Genomic DNA, 13,117 nt, shown 5'->3' with positions numbered 1-13,117 from the left:
GCAAAGGAAAGATTGTGTTCCAAAGCAAACAATGTATTTTTACCTTAATAATGTGACAACCAGTTCAAAAAAATATATAATCATCCGTGACACCCAGTTCCAAAAATTATATGGTTCAAATGGCTCTGAGCACTATGGGACTTAACATCTGAGGTCATCAGTCCCTTAGAACTTAGAACTACTTAAACCTAACTAACCTAAGGACATCACACACATCCATGCCCGAGGCAGGATTCGAACCTGCGACCGTAGCGGTCGCGCGGTTCCAGACTGAAGCGCTTAGAACCGCTTGACCACCAGCGGCCGGCAAAAATTATATAATCATTGACAAAATTAAATTTCCATAACGGACACGTCTAGACCGTCTGCTCGTGCTAACACTTCAGACCTCTAACCTCCATCACTGCCAACTATTAACATCCAGCCCCCCTCACTGCTGGCTATTCACCACCAACTTCCATCACTGCTGGCTGTTCACCTCCAACCGCTAGTCTGAACAACAACAGAGTTTCTTAGAGAGTGGTCACAGCGCTGGCAGAGTTATTAATGCAAAGCTCTACGTAGTACTGCCAACATACAAACTCATAAACAGCCTACTTACATAGCCCTCCTGCTCCTTTCAAAAAATTTTGCAAATTGTCTTGGGTAGTGGCCAAGACTACTTTGTTAAAATTTTTTGATGTTAACAATATAAAATAGATCAAATGCACATAATTAGTAATATACTGTCGGTCAAAAGCAAAAAAAAAAACACCTCACAGTCCCTAAAGACAGTCCTAATCATTCATCAGGAGAGTGGTCTATGACAGTTTTATGCACAAAGTCTGAGTAGTAAAAGAAAATTCACACACAATAGCGGGTCCATAAATGTGTGTATGAATTCCTAAGGGACCAAACTGCATATGTCATCGGTCCCTAGACTTACACACTACTTAAACTAACTTAAACTAACCTATGCTAAGAACATCACACACACCCATGCCCGAAGGGGGATTCGAGCCTCCGGCGGGAGGGGCTGCGCATTCCATGACATGACACCTCAAACCGCGTGGCCACTCGGCACGGCAGCAAGTCGATAAACCACTGCTTGTCCACTCACTAACTTTTTGCAGTATCCTTAGAGCCAGCAGTGCTGTTAACCAGTCCCTTGGTGAATTATCAACACATGTGCAAGCGTTAACACAGTCATATAGCCTCTGACATTTTATACATATACTATGACCAACAGAAATGTGTGCAGTAAAATGAATCCCTACTATTTACTTAACTTAAAGAACTCGTGTCTATACAATTACAATTTTACAGCATAAATACAGTTACAAAAGTACAGAAAACATCATTACAATCATGAACATGGTAATACAGATAACATTTGTAATAATATAGGCTTTACAAAAGAACAGAAATAAACAAGTGTATTACAGGATTTGTGACATAAGTAAATAAATAAAAAGTGAGAATATCCTTAGAAACATTAACTTGACACATGAGCATTAAAAGAAAACATAACAGAATAAATAATGTCCAAACATCTTCCCAAAGTAAACAATATGTTACAAAACCAGATTAGATTTGAGGATAACCGTATTCCTCATCATAGCGAATGCTTCTTAGTATTAGAAGCAAAAAAAAAAAAAATTCTACCAAATTTATCTTAACAGGTAAACACACAGTCAGGAAGAACACAGACACACAAGGGTACACATAAACATAGCGGAATAACACAAAAGGAAAGGACAATGTCTGTTTTCAATGTAACATTTAGTACTGCAGTACTTCTGACGAGCATTTCAACTCTTTTTCATTTTTTTTCTTTCAATAATATCCTTCATACTGATAGGTCTGTAACTTTCAGTCAAAACTACTTCATTTCCAACTAAAACTTCATTTATCTCTCTTACTTCAACATTTGTTCCCAAAAAGAATCCCATTTATCTATATTTAAACTTTCATATCTTTCTTACCTGATCATTTGTTTCCAAGAAAATCATAGCTAACAAAATAATTGTTCCTCATTATACAAAACATTTTAGCCAAACCTTTTTCTTATAGCTTCTCAATACATTTCTTCCCAACTCATCATATTTCATTTTCTTGTATAGCATAGCCCCCCTTAAACTAACTTAAATCTACTGAGCTCAGATATATAAACTAGAGAACGAGGCAATGCAGCAGTATAAACATTAACACAAACAAGAACGCCAAAAAAATACAAATGGCAAAGCAAGCAGCAACATATTTAAATTAGCAAAGTAAATGCAACATTACAATTCATATAAGACAATATGTAGCAAATAAGAAAAATAAATCAGTGGTAAAACTGGCTTATCAGAGTAATACGAAGTACAACTCAGTAGAACAATGCCAAACAAATAGGAGCAGCAAATGCAATAATTTATACCTAAACATGACAAAGCACAAGCAGAAAAAAGTATTACAGTAAAGATAGTAATGCAGATAAGGGAAAGTCTATTCACATCTTCATGCCTGTGTCACATCTTGACACTAAAGTAGTGCACCTCAACTTATTCTATCAAAAAGAAATACAAAGACCTTGAAAAAAAATTATGTATGTAGTTCCTGTTACTAGTCACTTCTCCTTCTTATGCTTCTTTCCTTTCCTAGTGCTCCTTCCTTTTAAGAATGTAGATTATAAAATTATTAAATGGGCTCTGAGCACTATGTGACTTAACTTCTGAGGTCATCAGTCGCCTAGAACTTAGAACTAATTAAACCTAACTAACCTAAGGACACCACACACATCCATGCCCTAGGCAGGATTCGAACCTGCGACCGTAGCGGTCGCGCGATTCCGGACTGAAGCGCCTAGAACCGCTCGGCCACAACGGTCGGCTATAAAATTATTATTTCATGAATCTGTTAACAGAAAGTATTCACATTAGCATATGTATTAAATTTTATTTTATAAGACCAATGCTACAGCGCAACTAGAAACTAGATATCAAATAAAATAAACAGATATGTACAAGGCAAAGCATGAAAACATCATTCAGTAGCCATATGGCATTTCATAAGTCAGTAAAAATTCTTTCAGCTCTCGTAGAATGATACTTGTGTCAGGTGTGTAGATGAAAGAATATTTCTCGTCACTTCATAAGCATTTCAGTAAGTAGTATAAGGTATACGCTCCAAAGTGTAATCATATGTTTCCAAGTAATAGTGTGTTGTGTTTGTGGTGCGTTCTGCAAAGAAATGTCAATATAGAGAGAGGTCAACGGCCTCTCTTCTCTACAGCTATGCAAGCGCTTGCGGAAGTGCGGCAAGCTTCAAAGTTGCTGAAGCGGCACGAGGAAACTTTAAAGTCCACACAGCAATAGATGTATTTCAAAGTGGCTAGTGCGCAGCTTAGCGCAGCGTTACATCAAGATCACATGTACTCTTTACCGAAATATTTACGACAGCAGTTTGAGCTACAAGAACAGTTTCATACTAATAAAAAAATTTCACAAATTGAAAATTTACAGGAGAAGTGTTTCGAAACGAAATCTCATCAATAGTAGTGTCCAAAATTTCTGTCGGCATTGTCGTAATCACATTCACATATATACTCAGTGCTTTTTTCTAAAAAAAGAGTTTGAGGGTACTCCGACATTGGATATAATGCAGGAAAATTACTTATAACTGAAGCATGGGATACCACCCGTTTCCTTTTAGCCATGACGTCATCAACATCATCATGGTTGCAGGACCGTAGAGACAGCTATCGGTAGCTCGGCGTTTGAGCGTACGCATATCCGTTTAGCACTACCATCGCCCACTATTAGCGGGCGAGGGCACTACATGCTTGTCGAATTGGCTGCCAGCGATTGAGTTGTCGAGAACTGTTGCCGCAGCATCGAAATGATTGAAACAGTCAATGACTTCGCTTTTTCCCACCAAAAACTGGACTGGTATCGTTCGTATTGCAATTACCAACACGAAAAAATGAAATAAAATATTTACTTCCGTGAAATAAATCTTTGGCACTCTTCCAAGTTTTCAACATCGTAAAAAGTTTAGGGGTACGCATCCCCCAGCGTTCCCCCCAGAAAAACAGCACTGTATATACTCGCCTATCATAGCTCTTAAAGTTAAATATAAGAGTAAGCTGCTTGATAATTCCATTTCCATATGCTGGAAAGCTTCCTCACCCTCGTTCGACCACATAAAAAGACCCATACAGCACCTTTCTTGAAAAAAATAATTTAAGCAAGAGTCATTAAGAGCCTGCCCGAAAAAAATTCATCTGCATCCACATCATACTCCACAAGCCACCTAATGATGTGTGGCGGAGGGTACTTCCGGTACCAGTATCAGATCCCTCCACCCCTGTTCCACCCGCGAATAGTGCGTGGGAAAACGATTGTCGGTAAGCCTCTGTGTAGGCTCTAATTTCTCGAATTTTCTCCTTGTGGTCAATAAGCGAGATGTATGTGGGGGAAGTAATATGTTGCGTAACTCCTCCTGAAAAGTTCTGTCCCGAAATTTCAATAGTAAATCTATCTGTGATGCACAACGCTTCTCTTGTAAAGCTTGCCAGTGGAGTTTTTTAGCATCTCCGTAACGCTGTCTCGCCAGCTAAACGATCCCGTGACGAAACGCTCCGTATTTGTTGGATCTTTTCTATCTCCTCTAACAGTCCTACCTGATAGGGATCCCAGATAGATGAATACTCAAGACTCTGACGAACAAGCGCCTTATAAGCCACTTATTTCTTGGATGAGTTACATTTCCTTAAGACTCTTCCGCTGAGTCTGAGTCTGGTGTCTGCTTTCCCCACGGTCTGTTTTGTATGGGCATTCCACTTAAGGTCGCTCTGGATAGTTACGCATAGATATTTTACGGCAGATGATGTCTCCAGCTGTTTGTCATCAATAATGTAGCTGTACAGTAGTGGATTTCTTTTCCTATGTATGCGCAATATGTTACATTATTTACGTTCGGGGTCAACTGCCAGAGCCTGCACCACTCATCAATTCTCTGCAGGTCCTACTGCTAATTATTACTATCTAAGGCGTGGCTACTTTGGTATAGACAATTGCATCATCTGTGAATAGCCTTAAAGAGCATCCGACACTTTGTACTAGATCATTTATATATGTAGTAAACAGTAACGGTCCTATCACACTTCCCTGTGGTTTCCGTATATTACCTTTACATCCGTCCATTTAGTTCCATTCAGAGCAATGTGTTGAGTTCTATCTGCAGGAAAGTCTTGAATCTGATCGCAGGTCTGCTCCGATACTCCGTAAGCTCGTAGTGTTTCATTAAATGGCAATGTGGGACTGTGTCAAATGCCTTACTGAAATCAAGGAACACGGCATCAACACGAGCGCCGTTGTCCGTTGCGCTGTGGATCTCATGGAGGAACAGAGCGAGCTGAGTTTCGCAGGATCTCTGTTTGCGGAATCCATGTTGATTTTTATAGAGGCGATGTCTGTTTTCCAAGAACCTCATAATTATTGAGCATAAAACATGTTTCATAATTCTACAACAGACTGACGTCAACGATATAGGTCTATAATTGTGTGTATCTCTCTTAAGGCCTTTCTTAAAAACGGGAATGAACTGCGCTTTTTTCCAGTCGTTAGGTACCTTTCGTTGCTCAAGCGATCTACGATAAGCTACAGCTAGAAGGGGAGCAAGTTCTTTCGCATAATCTTAATACAATCTTATAGGTATCTCGCCCGGTCCTGCAGCCCTTCCACTAATAAGCGATTGTAGCTGCTTTTCAGTTCCGCGATCGGTTATCTCAACATCTGCCATTTCGATGTTCGTACGACGATTGAAAGGAGGGACAGTGTTACGATCTTCCCCGGCGAAACAACTTAGGAAGACCGAATTCGGTATTTCGACCTTCTCTCTTTTTACTCAGGTCGGTTGACAACGTTTTACTTTCAGAATCACTGAACGCTTCTCTCATTGCTCTCCTTACGCTCTTTTTCGCTTCGTACAGCTTTTGTTTGTCAGCTAGGTTTTTACTGCACTCGAATGTGAGAGGAAGTGCTCTCTGTTTACGTAGCGCTTTTCTAACACGGCCATTAAACGATGGTGGGTCTTTCCCATCAGTTCAAACCTTATTAGGAACATACTTGTCTAGGGCATATTGAACGATGCCTTTGAATGTTTCCATTTGTTCTCCACATCTTCATCCTCATCTCCGAATATTTGATGCTGGCTGCTGAGATATTCTGAAATTTGTATCCCGTCACCCTTGCTGAACAAATGTATCTTCCTACCTTTCTTAACATCCTTTGTAGGCCCGTCGTCGTAGATGCTTTCACAGCTTTATGATCGCTGATACTTTCCTCTACGTTAACTGATTCGATAAGTTCGGGTCTGTTTGTTTCCAGTAGGTGTAAGACGTTACCCTCACGAGTTGGTTCTCTAACTATCTGCTCATGGTAATTTTCGGACAAGACATCCAGAACAATGCCACACGATTCCCTGTCTCTGGCACCAGTTTTGATGGCATAACACTCCCAATCTATACCTGGAAAGTTGAAGTCACGCCCTATTACAACGGCATGATCAGGAAGATTACTAATGACATCCTGCAAGTTCTGTCTGAAGTGCTCTACAACTACAGATCCTGACCCAGGTGGTCTATAAGAGCATCCGATCACCATTTTTGACCGTTCTTTGATACTCGATTTCTCCCAGATTCATTTACATTCGGAATCCGCGATAACCTCGCTAGATTTTATCGAATTTTTTAATGCAATAAACGCGCCGCCGTCATTGGCGACTAACCTATCCTTACGATAAACGTTCCACTCCGAACTTAGGATTTCGTTGTCATTGACATCAGGTTTCAATCAGCTTTCTGTTCCCAATACTATCTGTGCATTGTAACCTTCAGTAAGCGATACTAATTCTGGGACCTTTCCTTCGATGCTCCTGAAGTTTACTAAAATCACAATAATCTTTTCTGTCTCTTATCTGAGAGGACCAAGATTCTCTCAGGGCACTGTGGCCGATTTAACAGGCAAATCGTCTTTGCTCCCAAGGGAGGGGTTCTCTAACCTAAAAAATGCCCTATGTGTATGTCACATGTACTTCGCTACCCTAGTAGCCGCTTGCTGCAGGTAATGCAAGCCTAACCTATTAAGGGAAACTCTAGAATTCTCCATCCGATAACGGAGGTCGGGAAATTCGCGTCTGATACCGTCGCAAAGCCGTCTGAGTTTCTGGTCTAAGTCTTCCACTCCGCTCCAAACCAGAGGACCGCGTTCAACCCTGAGTACGATGCTACAAATAGACGGCTTAGCCTGCACCCCGCGTGCGTAGCTAGTTGCCTTCACCAAATCAGCCAGCCGCCAAAAGGAGCCGAGGGTGGCCTCAGAACCCAAGCTTCAGGCGTCATTCGTGCCGACACGTGCCACTGCATGCAGCCGGTTGCACCCAGAGTGCGCGATAGCCGCTGGCAGGGCCTCCTCCACGTCACGGATGAGACCTCCCAGCAAACATACCGAATGCCCAGTGGAACTCTCTCCCGCCTTGCCTGCTATCTCCCTGAGCGGCTCCACCACCTGCCTAACATTGGAGCACCCAGTGACTAGTAACGCTGTTAATATTCCAATGTACAGATTGTATTTCCAGTGCATGACATACATCCTTCTTGCAGGTTTCTCTAGGATAAACTATCGTAATAAACTATAAAATGAAAAAACTACTTCCTTAAAACATTGGCTTTGTGTGATATATGCATAATATAGCTTTCCAGAGATGTATAGCGTCCACTGTCCACGTCCGATCACGGTTCAGAAATTATACTATTCCCACATCAGTCCTATATGAAATGATGGTTAGGAACGGAGAATACCTCATACAAGGGAACTGATAAACGCATTGCAGCGGCGTCCGACATGTGAAATTATACGTCATGCCGCCACTAACTCTGTAAACAGGACATCTGTCAGGCAGACGTATACACGGGGAATGCAGTCTCACAAATACCTATCGCTAACTTAGAATCATCTTAGCTATCAATCTGGAGTCTCAATTTTATACCAGTGATGTGACAGGGGAATGGAGTAGATCGCACAAATCTTGGCTCCTTTAGAGGAATGTGTCGTAACAAGATTGTCACGTTTCATCACACATGGGATGGAAGTCCTCTGATGACCGAGAGGTTTGCTGTTAACGATCGCAAGTAAATAGTGCTCTAAGTCACATACAGAACACATGGTTGTATAAGAGCGGAACGCAGTCTATGCCACGCGACTGATACATCCTGACAGAACAGCGGAAGAAATATTCAAATGACCTGCAGCAACATCTCCCTCTCTAGAATGCATCATCAGTCTGCCATTAAATTGAACCTCGTTACAGCTCCATCTCAATCGATCACTCTGTCCACTCTGTTATCCTTTAACGCAGATGCATGTAAGTATAGAGGCAGATGGTTCTCTGTTTGCCTGAAAAGCGTCAAATCCAGTAGGCAATAGACATACAGTAGACTGTTGCCCCGATGGAAAAAAGTGACTCTTTCGCTTGTTCCCTTCGCTTCCATGCCAACGTTTTCTCGGATTCCTCAATTTATACGTATTTTCACGTCATTTTCCGCAATTCTATCGATTTTATGTCAGTTCTACCCATGTGACCCTGACATAACCTCTCGTTCTGTGCTCTGAAATTGCTTGTAAATGTAGTACAGCTGGCAACATCTAGCGCAAATGCACCATTTTTGTGATCGGGAGGCGTAGTATAGCGCTGTACTCGGTTGCTTCCAGTCGCTTCCACCCACATATTCCACATTTGCAGTGTGTTTGCTCCGTTTTCAGTATGTTGTCTGTGTATGTGTATGTGTCGTGGATGGTTCCCAGGACCTGCAGTAGACCTGAGTAAGCATTCGAGTGCGGATCAGCTGCGCGTTTTATCTGGAGTGATGTTGGGACGCGGATCCACAATATGCCACGCCTGGTATAGGGTTTCAAGGTGGATCTGCCACGCACAATGTATGGAGCGATGTTGGGATGCAGATCCACAGTATACCACATCCGATTTAGTGTTCGAGAGTGGATCTGCTGTACACTATATATCCAGGTCGATGTTCAGAGGCAGATCCACCACATGTCACAACTGGGATAGGGCTCACAGGAGGACCAACCACGGGTTACGTCCGAAGACGTGCTCTAGTTCAAAGTTGGGTGCGCCAATGGGAGGATTAAAACAGTGATGGCATACATGTCTGCGATATGAGGAATCAGTCGAAACAAAATGCAGAGCTCAATCACCTTCGGGCAGCAGTTTGGAAACGCTCCAGAAGGCCACCAAACGTTTCCAGTTTCCTTATGCTGTAACTGTCTTATTTAAAATCATCCAGTGTGTGTGGTTTGTTATGGTAGCTGCAGTAATAACATGATTTGCACCATGTGACATCTAGTTTTCTGTGAGAAGCAATGGATCACCATGTGTTAATGTCTGTTTAGAACATGACACAGACCTCGATGTTGTGGCGGAAAAAACAAAATGTATGGCAGTGTACAAAGCGTATTACAGTAGAAAAAAAAACAATGTTTCAGACAATGACATGGGGTCACAGTGAGTGTCTCTTGCGACTTATAGTATAGTTTGTGGATTACGGTCATCCTCCTACAGTACAGGCGATGCAATTTTACACTGGTCTGTGCAGTGGATCAATACCTGTATATTTAGTAGGACCATCACAAGTGCTCGATGCCGGCATGCAGATGATATTTGTTTTCGATATATGGGAGGGGAGAGATGTGGTAAAAATCTTAACGAGTCATCTACCGGATGAAGTTAGTGGAGCTTTTATAGTTTGTAATTTTTCTCTGTTGGATGGTACAGAATAACGATGATAGCATGTTGGGGTGATAGACGTCAATGCGCCCAAAGGGACGCAGATCTGCTTCACGCAGCAGTACTCGTGTGTAGTTTGGGGATTCACCACAATGCAGTAGCAAAATCCTCGTTCTTCTCTCAGTTTCATAATGTCTTTTACACTACCTCCTGTTGCAGGAGCAGGCTTTGTTTGGCGCTAATCTTACACATCGTCCTTTGTTGGCGGAGCTACGACAACTTGTTTTCCACCGAATGGTCAAAACACGGTCCTGTCGCACTAACTCAGGTCACTCTGTTTCTACACGGATTGCAGAAGTTGGTGGTTCTGACTTAAATTGCAACGATCACATGCGCAAAGCTGCAGTAATGGCAGCTATTCCAAGAGGCATAGGGACTATCTAAGACTTTACTGTAGCTGATAGGTTCGAAAAATGTGACTCGTTTCGAGATATGAGAGTGCCAGAAGTATGATTCACTAGTGGCTATAATCATTAAAGAACTTCTCCATCGGATAGAACACAGGTAAGTGGTTGAACAGAAAGACTTGATTCCAAATCATAGACATCATGTCTACTGGAAAGCATAGCACTAGAGATCTGAAAAGCTAGTGTACATTTCTTACAACCTCAATCAGCACACTATCTTTTGTTTGTGATCATTTCCAATTAAACATCATCTATAAGCCAGTCAATATATCGCCGGACCTCTGACATGGTACCGAGACAGAATGCATTACAAATACTAGAGAAATATTTAGCGGCAGCATGAGGGAGCATCAAATACCAGTTATACCACCTTATAAATTCGGTAATTTTATTACGAGGTTGCACCATCGGCGACGTGTAACCACAGAGTTGGTCTGATTATATACACTCCGGCGGTCACCGTCTATATTCAGTGGCACGGTATTTGTCTGGAAAGGACCATTTCATTTGGAGGTAATGCCATACCTCGATTCATAAGGCCAGTATAGCTTTTAACATGGATACTTGTATGCACTTGGAGAACCAAGACCAGTTGTGACTGTAACATACAATATTGTGGCGATCGTGTTTCTTAACATCTGGCGGTTTGTAAGACGATTACACCTCTCTTTCCGAGACACAGTGGTACTGGAAGGGGTTTCTTTCAATGATTGATGATAAGGGGCCCTAGGCGGGACTGCCAAATGTCGAGGGGTTTTAACAAGAATGCTTTTACTTGTTCACTTTCCCTACTGGATCGCATCGTTGGCTCTGGCTGAAGTCCTGTTATGAAACCCAACCTGTTAATTAAAACTGCCCCTTTACTAATTTTGATTAATATTTAATAACTAAATAGTGTTCAGGGAACTGATCACTACTAAACAAACAAGGATAGCATTGAACACATTCATTTAACAATAATCTTCTCAACATCAAAGTGAACAAAGACATACATTTATAAGTGATAAAATCAAGCTAGTAATGGCAATGGCCCTTAAATTCCAAAACTAACTCTTAAGGTCGGATAACGCATCTGTAGTTGTTATTTTCTACTCTCTCACCTTGTCAGATGGCATAAAATGCGTCAGACAAACCTACTTCAATTACCAAATTTTCAATAAGAGCGTGGGTGGAAAACTGATCTCTGGTAATCACAGGCGTGCGTAATATCGGATTAAATGCCGAAGCTGAGCATCACGTTACCAAATGCAGCGTCGTGGACAGGTCAGCTTGCTGCGTCTGCGTCGTCGAGGAGCCTCAATTGTAACAAAAATGAATTTATTTTCGCGAACAGGCTTCCTGTTCGTAAACTCCTATTCAAAAGCTAATTCTGCTTTCTTTCCAGTCGTCTCGCACTCGTTAAGACGGGACTCACCAGGCCAAAGGCGGAATCCAGTAACGTCTTTAATAAAGTGTGGCTCAAGGAAATTGCTCTGCTCCTGCATGCTTCCTGTGAGACAGCATTCCCAACCGCAATTAGCGGAATCAGCCTGTCTCTAACAGTAAAACACGACAGTACCCCTAACTGAATACTAGTTTTAGTTGCAGCTGGTAGACTTATTCAAAGTTCTGCACAGCACGCTGAACGGAATTTACTCTCCTACAGCAGAGCCGAAAGCACGACGTCCGCTCGCTACAGGAGCTAAGACGCTTCTCCCCGATAACAGCCCCAAAAGCTTCCCTCTGCAAAAATCAGCAGCCCCACGCTATTTTTCGAGCTGGCCAATCCCGCGGCTCTAGACCAGCACAGTTCGCTCCCACTATTATTTCCTGGCATCTTCCAGCCAATTAAAACATTCTGCGCCTCACTGCACCTAGAATGTTCTGGAACAAACTGAAACTCCATTCAAAATTGAACCCACCAATCGTTTCTCTCTTTTCGCCCTCGCGCGGGAAAAGGTCATTGCACTAGCTTGACCGCCGACGAGGCGCCGTCCCTCGAAGGCCTGCCTCTGTTGTCTGCGCAATGGGTGCCTACCTGCTCCGGCGGCGCGTCTCCCCCAGTGGGACGCGTTAACATGCCGACTCGTAATGGTCGGTTGTAAACTTCCACACCCCTCTACCCTGCCTTTGAGCAGTGACACTCGTCCGCTCCAACCAAACTCCGTGAAAATATCACCTGAACCCCGATTTCATGCAACATGCGAATTTCTTAAAGTTAATGCGCGTCTTATGCCGTCTGATACTCCCTACATTAATTTCAATGCGCTGATTGCCTAATAAATAACATAATAACCGATATCTAACTGGTCTTTGCAACAATTATTATATTACAGTAAGGTGCATGTCCACACATCGCTGATTTTCGGTCAGTATTATTTCGTATCGCCAGCAATCAGTTATTGGCGAACTATAATACTTAGTAGTAGGGGATGTGTGATAGGTTTGCCTTGAGCATCTGGCTTGTAAAGTATGTGTTTGCATTCCAACATGTGTAAAGGCAATGACTATATTCAGTCATAAGGAAGGTATGGATTTGACATGGAATACTGTGATAGGAAAGGGAAGAGTATGTCAAGTCATAAGAATGATACAGATATTTCTATTTCCAGAGCCACAGTCGTCAGCAGGGTGTATTTACGACACTTCGTTCACTGTCCAATGTAGTTCAATTGAGAATGCAACCATGACATTTAATTGTAAGTATAGTGATCAAATATGTATGTGGCTGGTTTCCTAGTGTGGTTCTGTCTAGGGGTGCATGGTGTGCCAGCAGTGGCCAGTGGCGGGAATGACCCATGTTTCTCATTAACGGCAGGAGCCTTACAAATGGAAAGGCCTGTTGGAATGCAGGAATGTAGCTGACTCTACCGTGTCGTCCTGTAGACGGCCGAATAGCGAAT

General features: G+C 42.3%; 1 protein-coding gene across 3 annotated transcripts in view; it reads left to right on the top strand.

Annotated features, from left to right (window-relative positions):
- The window catches only part of LOC126481085 (uncharacterized), a 258,316-nt gene that overhangs the window by 128,759 nt on the left and 116,440 nt on the right, over positions 1-13,117 (top strand). The gene's annotated exons all lie outside the window — the stretch shown is intronic.

The sequence above is a fragment of the Schistocerca serialis genome, chromosome 5 (assembly GCF_023864345.2).
Source record: "Schistocerca serialis cubense isolate TAMUIC-IGC-003099 chromosome 5, iqSchSeri2.2, whole genome shotgun sequence".
Taxonomy (NCBI): domain Eukaryota; kingdom Metazoa; phylum Arthropoda; class Insecta; order Orthoptera; family Acrididae; genus Schistocerca; species Schistocerca serialis.
Note: the sequence above shows the minus strand (reverse complement) of the source record. Positions and strands in the feature narration are given on the sequence as shown.